The sequence below is a fragment of the Sinocyclocheilus anshuiensis genome, unplaced genomic scaffold (genome assembly GCF_001515605.1).
Source record: "Sinocyclocheilus anshuiensis isolate Anshui unplaced genomic scaffold, SAMN03320099.WGS_v1.1 scaffold2234, whole genome shotgun sequence".
Lineage (NCBI taxonomy): Eukaryota > Metazoa > Chordata > Actinopteri > Cypriniformes > Cyprinidae > Sinocyclocheilus > Sinocyclocheilus anshuiensis.
Window position 1 is genome coordinate 164,226 of NW_015556018.1, and position 6,718 is coordinate 170,943.

At 38.8% G+C, this 6,718-nt stretch overlaps 1 long non-coding RNA gene across 1 annotated transcript; it reads right to left on the reverse strand.

The window, feature by feature from the left end:
• Positions 1–2,904: 2,904 nt before the first annotated feature.
• LOC107676148 (uncharacterized) lies at positions 2,905–3,736 on the reverse strand. The gene is made up of 3 exons (XR_001632697.1): positions 3,703–3,736; positions 3,021–3,075; positions 2,905–2,915 (listed from the first exon to the last, which is right to left on the reverse strand). It is a non-coding gene; the product is annotated as an uncharacterized LOC107676148 (long non-coding RNA).
• Between the last annotated feature and the right edge of the window lie 2,982 nt (positions 3,737–6,718).

Consider the following 6,718-nt stretch of genomic DNA (forward strand, 5'->3'; position numbering starts at 1 on the left):
TGCGATACGAGGGTAAAGTCTTACAACAAACAGTTGTATTGTGCCAGACCACCTGAAGTCCAGTATAACATCTGGCTCCTGAAGCAGAAGCAGCGATACAGAGGAGCTGAAGGTGATCAGAAGCTCCTGGGAATCATCTATCCAGCTTCACAGAGCTGATCTGGGAACAGTTCTCTCACACACACTAAATATAGACGCCTCTGGCCTTCATCCAGACACTTCTGGACCAGGAGGGTTTCCATCTAATTATCAGACAGAAGCCTTTCCAAGAACAAACCGAAGCCCGTCTGGAAACACCACGGACAGCCGGATCATCACGAGTCCATAATGTGTTCCTCAGAAGAATCAGAAAAGCAATACTGAAGCCATTAGTGTTAACAAGCGGCGGTGAAGCCATCAAACACTGACCTATCAGTGACTCGCAGCCGTCAGTCGAGATTGATCACGCTTTATTACCTTTAAGATGCTTAAGAGGGACTTCTTATCAGTTTAATTACAGATGCTCGTTCATTAATGAAGAGTCTGTAAAACACGGTACTGTACCTTTAAGAAGAACTGCTCAGAATTTAGATCAACTCCTCCATAAAGGTGCATAAAGTGCCATAGAAATAAAAGAGACCTGACTTGTTCTTTTGACATTCAGGAGATCTTTGCACTATAAAAACATAATGTAAGTTTCAGAACTGAAAATGTCCTTGTTTATTGAAACCTCGGCTTGTTTTCTACTTCTACACTCTTCACAATTAGTTCATCTCAGCAGCTGCAATAGTAAAAACGTTCCTGGGAATCATCTGTCCAGCTTCACAGAGCTGATCTGGGAACAGTTCTCTCACACACACTAAATATAGACGCCTCTGGCCGTCATCCAGACACTTCTGGACCAGGAGGGTTTCCATCTAATTATCAGACAGAAACCTTTCCAAGAACAAACCGAAGCGCGTCTGGAAACACCACGGACAGCCGGATCATCACGAGTCCATAATGTGTTCCTCAGAAGAATCAGAAAAGCAATACTGAAGCCATTAGTGTTAACAAGCGGCGGTGAAGCCATCAAACACTGACCTATCACCTGAAGTCCAGTATAACATCTGGCTCCTGAAGCAGAAGCAGCGATACAGAGGAGCTGAAGGTGATCAGAAGCTCCTGGGAATCATCTGTCCAGCTTCACAGAGCTGATCTGGGAACAGTTCTCTCACACACACTAAATATAGACGCCTCTGGCCGTCATCCAGACACTTCTGGACCAGGAGGGTTTCCATCTAATTATCAGACAGAAACCTTTCCAAGAACAAACCGAAGCGCGTCTGGAAACACCACGGACAGCCGGATCATCACGAGTCCATAATGTGTTCCTCAGAAGAATCAGAAAAGCAATACTGAAGCCATTAGTGTTAACAAGCGGCGGTGAAGCCATCAAACACTGACCTATCAGTGACTCGCAGCCGTCAGTCGAGATTGATCACGCTTTATTACCTTTAAGATGCTTAATAGGGACTTCTTATCAGTTTAATTACAGATGCTCGTTCATTGATGAAGAGTCTGTAAAACACGGTACTGTACCTTTAAGAAGAACTGCTCAGAATTTAGATCAACTCCTCCATAAAGGTGCATAAAGTGCCATAGAAATAAAAGAGACCTGACTTGTTCTTTTGACATTCAGGAGATCTTTGCACTATAAAAACATAATGTAAGTTTCAGAACTGAAAATGTCCTTGTTTATTGAAACCTCGGCTTGTTTTCTACTTCTACACTCTTCACAATTAGTTCATCTCAGCAGCTGCAATAGTAAAAACGTTCAAAAGGTTTTCAAAACATGTCATGCTTATTTCATATGCAATGACGTTAGCCAATCACAGCAGTGGGCGTTTACATTAAAGTCTTACAAGACACGCCCATTTGAACAGTGTGTTTAAATCAGAGGGCTAAAATCAGGGTTTTATTTCTAAATTATGACAGTTTTTGATGTAAAAATCCTAATGACACTATAAGTGCACTTCATGAAACTTTATACAATAAAAAAAAAATGCAGTTCATGGCCCAAACAGTCAAACATCAACCAAACATCTGACGGTAGCCATTGACTTCCATAGTATTTTTTTTCCATACTATGGAAGGCAATGGCTACCGTCAACTGTTTGGTTACAACATTCCTCAAAATATGTTTAGTGTTCAACTCACAGTTTGGAATAAGTGGATGGTGTGTTATTATTATAATACAAAATGGGTATATTGTATGTTTATTTTAGAAAGAAACTACTGATTTGATTCGAAGTACCTTAGACGCTTGAGCTTGTGTTTGTAGTAAGCTAAAATCACTATTAAAATGTAAATAGTGTATTAATGACAATGTAATGCAAGTTTGTTTCATTGTGTCTGACAGGCCTACCTTTCCCTGAATGGTGCACAGGGCTCCTAACTTCTGACAGAAGGCATAGATTCAACAGAAGAAAGAAACTCATACAGGTTTGGAACAAATTGAGGATGAGTAAATTCATTTTTGGGTGAACTATCCCTTTAAGAGCACAAAATAGTTACCTCCTTGCATTAAAATCAGAGCACAATAATTTGTGCATGAAGTAGCCTACAGATTAATTTAAGCCTGATAATCATGCTGTTGGTTCTCATGTGTCATGTGACTGATTGCAATGCAACAAGATTGAATATTTAATACAAATGTACTGCAAATATGAGATTTTTGCGTGGAAGTAACTCTTGCATGTGCTGTTGAGGAATATCTGGAGATGACTTCTCTCAGGAGGAAGAAGGGTCTTTAATAAAACTGCACGTAAGTGACACCAAATGAGTGTGTTTCTACCTCGAAGCATGTTCGGATCGGTTCTGCTCATCTGTGCTGCAGGTGTTCAATGAAGCAACATCTCCACATCTGCCGGAATCCAATTTATTAAAGAGATTCCCTGCAAATGCATCAGAGCATTAAGTGTAGACTACAACATTTACGTGCCTTTAGGTCTGTATTTGACCAGCGCTCGGATTCTGTATCGATAATAAATGTCACACACCTGACAAGCAGACGCTTTATCAGTGATCTCCACTTGAAAAGGTCCTCGTCTCACTCTGGAAGAACCAGCAGAAAGACAAATGGCTAAAACGGTGCGGTGACAATATTGGGCGTGATTCTTCTTTTTCTGTGTGTGTGGCGTTTGGTTAATAATGCCCTGACCGTTTCATTATAGTAATCAGAGAGCGATCGGCCGGCGCTGGCAGAATAAGTGAGAGCACACACACTCACAGAGACACACAGACACACACACACACACACTCACAGAGACACACAGACACACAGACACACACACAGACACAGACTCACAGACACACACACTCACAGACACACACTCACACACGACAAATTGGAATTGCCTTTTGCAGTCGGCAGCCCCTACAAAACACACACCCCTCTCTCTCTCTCTCGCACGCTCCTAAATTACACCTACTTCTCCGACGGGGCGGCAACAGAGAGAAAACACAAAGAGAGACGGGTCATTCCTGTTATCATGCACTAAAACATTAGTAACATTAAAAATGTATATGCTTGCGTTGGAATTTGAACTCAATAATGACTATTTACATTTGCACTTACGTTGCATTCGAGATTCACATTTCATCAGACCATGCATATTTATCATTGTTTCGGAGAGACACAAACCAACCAACATCACAGAATTCAAATACATTGATACTTACCGATACATTTCCCTCCAAAATGATGTCACTTCCTGGAGGATGATGTCATTAACCCTGTAAAGCCTGACATATGAATAATGATATATTCAATAAAATGTAATAAAATTGGAAAAAAAATTTCTATACAATTTTCAATATTTTTCAAAATATACAAAAAATGTCTAAAAAAATATATTTGGTAAAACATGTTTCAAAATATATTTACGTAAATATATTTTATATTTTTCAGCCCTTTTTTGTACATTTTCAAAAATGTATTTAAAAAATATAAATATACATTTTTAAAAGCAATTAAAAATATTTTGCCCTTCATATATTTTAATCCAAGAAAATACATTCACATATGTTATTTGAAGAAAAACTTTTTGTTGTTTATAATGTTTGAACACATTTAAATAAAAATAAGTAATACATTTTAAGTAAAATTTAAAAATTATATTTAATACAATTTAAAATTTTTATTTAATCAAATATTGTATTTATTACATATACAAATGTATTTTCTTGGATTAAAATATATGAAGGGCAAAACATTTTTAATGCTTTTAAAATATATATATATTAATATTTTTTAAATATGTATAAAACTAGCTAAAATATATTAGTAGAAAATATATTTATGTAAATAGATTTTAATATATATTTACGTGAATTTTAATAAATACAATTTTTAAATAAAATGAAAAAAAAAAAAAAACTTTAAAGGGGTCCTATTATGATCGTTTACAAAGTCTTGATTTTGTTTTGGGGGTGTACTAGAGGGCCAGCGTGTGCTGTGATTGGTTGGCTGGGCCAGCGTGTGCTGTGATTGGTTGGCTGGGCCCCTGTAAAGCCTGACATATGAATAATGGTTTAGTTTTGGAACAGTTTGCTGAACGTGCAGACAAAAAAAAAAAGAAAGATTTGCATGTGTCTTTTTGTTGAGTATCATATTTGATGCTCATATAGTGAGAATATGGAGGAAAAACAGCTCAATGTTATTTAGAGACTCAAACTGAGCAAAAATATGAATTTGCTGCAGATGCTGATATTTATATGTTTGTAATGTAAATCAGTGAGATCTTTATAACAGTAGAGCAGATACTGACATAAAATGAGCTAAATATCAGTTGTCACTCTATATCCCAGTAATAAGATGAGATTGAAATGATCCAAACATACATATTTGACTGATTATCATATTCTGGTTCCTCAAGCGCTTCACAAACACGATCTCAATCGCTTCATTAGTACAAACATGTTCTCTGTGCAGGAACTCCAGGCTGTTTTTGGCCTGTGGGAAAATAAAAACACACAGAAACGTTCAACAGCTCGTATTAGAAAGAGCGACGACACGTTTTAAATGCAAGTTAGTCTAGGCAAATGTCAGAGATTCCAGCCTGAGAGCAGATGAAGCGCTCGAGCAGACGACACTTTGATGGAGCGCGCTTCATTTACACGTGATTGACAGCCGAGACTTACATTACCAGAAACCAACCCGCTGATCTCCAAAGAAGCATATACTCAAGAAGCTCTGCATTAGGAACATTCAGCTCCACCTTGTAAAGCTCAGGCACCTTTAGGCCCGGTGACATATAATACGTCTCTGGAGCCCAACACAGTCACGGTTTTAATAACCTACACACCTTCCCCTTCAGTGACACTAATGTTAGACCGATCGACCTGAACACACACCTCCTCTCTCTCTCTCTCTCTCTCTCGCTCGCTCTCTCGCTCGCTCTCTCTCTCGCTCTCTCTCTCTCTCTCTCTCTCGCTCTCTCTCTCTCTCTCTCTCTCTCTCGCTCTCTCTCGCTCTCTCTCGCTCTCTCTCGCTCTCTCGCTCTCTCTGCACCGACTGCTGTGACTTATAGCAGGAGACTTCAATAAGCCAGCGGCTAATGCAATTAGAAACAAAGAACACTATTTATTATAGCGGCGCTGGAGCCGTGGGCCAGAGGATGCTGCGTGTGTGTGGAGGTCAGGAGAACTGGACACATTTCATTAGGAGAACACATATTCACAGATGATTGAAGGAGAGTCTTGCTCCTCTTAGGATGAGAGTCCTCTTGAGTAGACAGTCTCTCATGAGGGAATATTTCAGGCTTTCTTCGGAGGAAGATTAAAAACACCTGACTACAGAAGAAACCTGATGATCAGACCAACCAATGCCACCAGCAATGTCATGAACTTAATCATGCGATGCAAGGTCACGGGTTCGTAAATGCCACAGTTATACACAGCAGTATTTACCTAAACATATTTTCTAAAACAATTCAATCTAAGATCACAGGTTTGAATCGATTAGTTGAAACGGACAGACTGAACTTGTTCCTGGAACTGAATAGAACTTAATTTTTCTGTACTTAAAATCAGATGTTAATAAAACCTCTCTGTCTGACGCTCTCATCAGTGTTGTTTTTGTTAACTCAAAATTCAAATGAATGAATAAATGAACAAATAAAGGAACGAACGAATGAATGAATAAATGAACAAACGAATGAATGAATAAATGAACAAATAAATGAACATATAGTGATAGTGATTTTTATATATATATATATATATACTGTATACACACACACATTGTCCAGCATTAACTGAGATAAAGAATAAATCTGTTCTTATATTTTTCATATTGTGTTGGATTTTTAGGAGCAACAGATCATTTTAATTGCATTATATTGGACTTATTTTTTGTAATAGACGATATTTTCAGCACAGGGACTAGGGCTGGACAATAATTCAATATCAATATGTATCGCGATATGACGTTGTGTGTTGTGCTGCGACTCACTGATGGTAGAAGGTGACCCTGTGAGAGTGTGTGTGACGGTAACAGGGCAAAGGCTCCGACAGCGGCCACCTGGGACGAGAGAGCGCGAGAGAGAGAGAGAGAGACAGAGAGAGAGAGAGCTGTGCTGTCTGATGCATTTATATCTGCTGATTACAGTCAGTAGCTCTGCTATCAGCCCAGAGAACAGTGTGTGTGTGTGAGTGTGAGTGTGTGTGTGTGTGTGTGTGAGTCTGTATGTGTGTG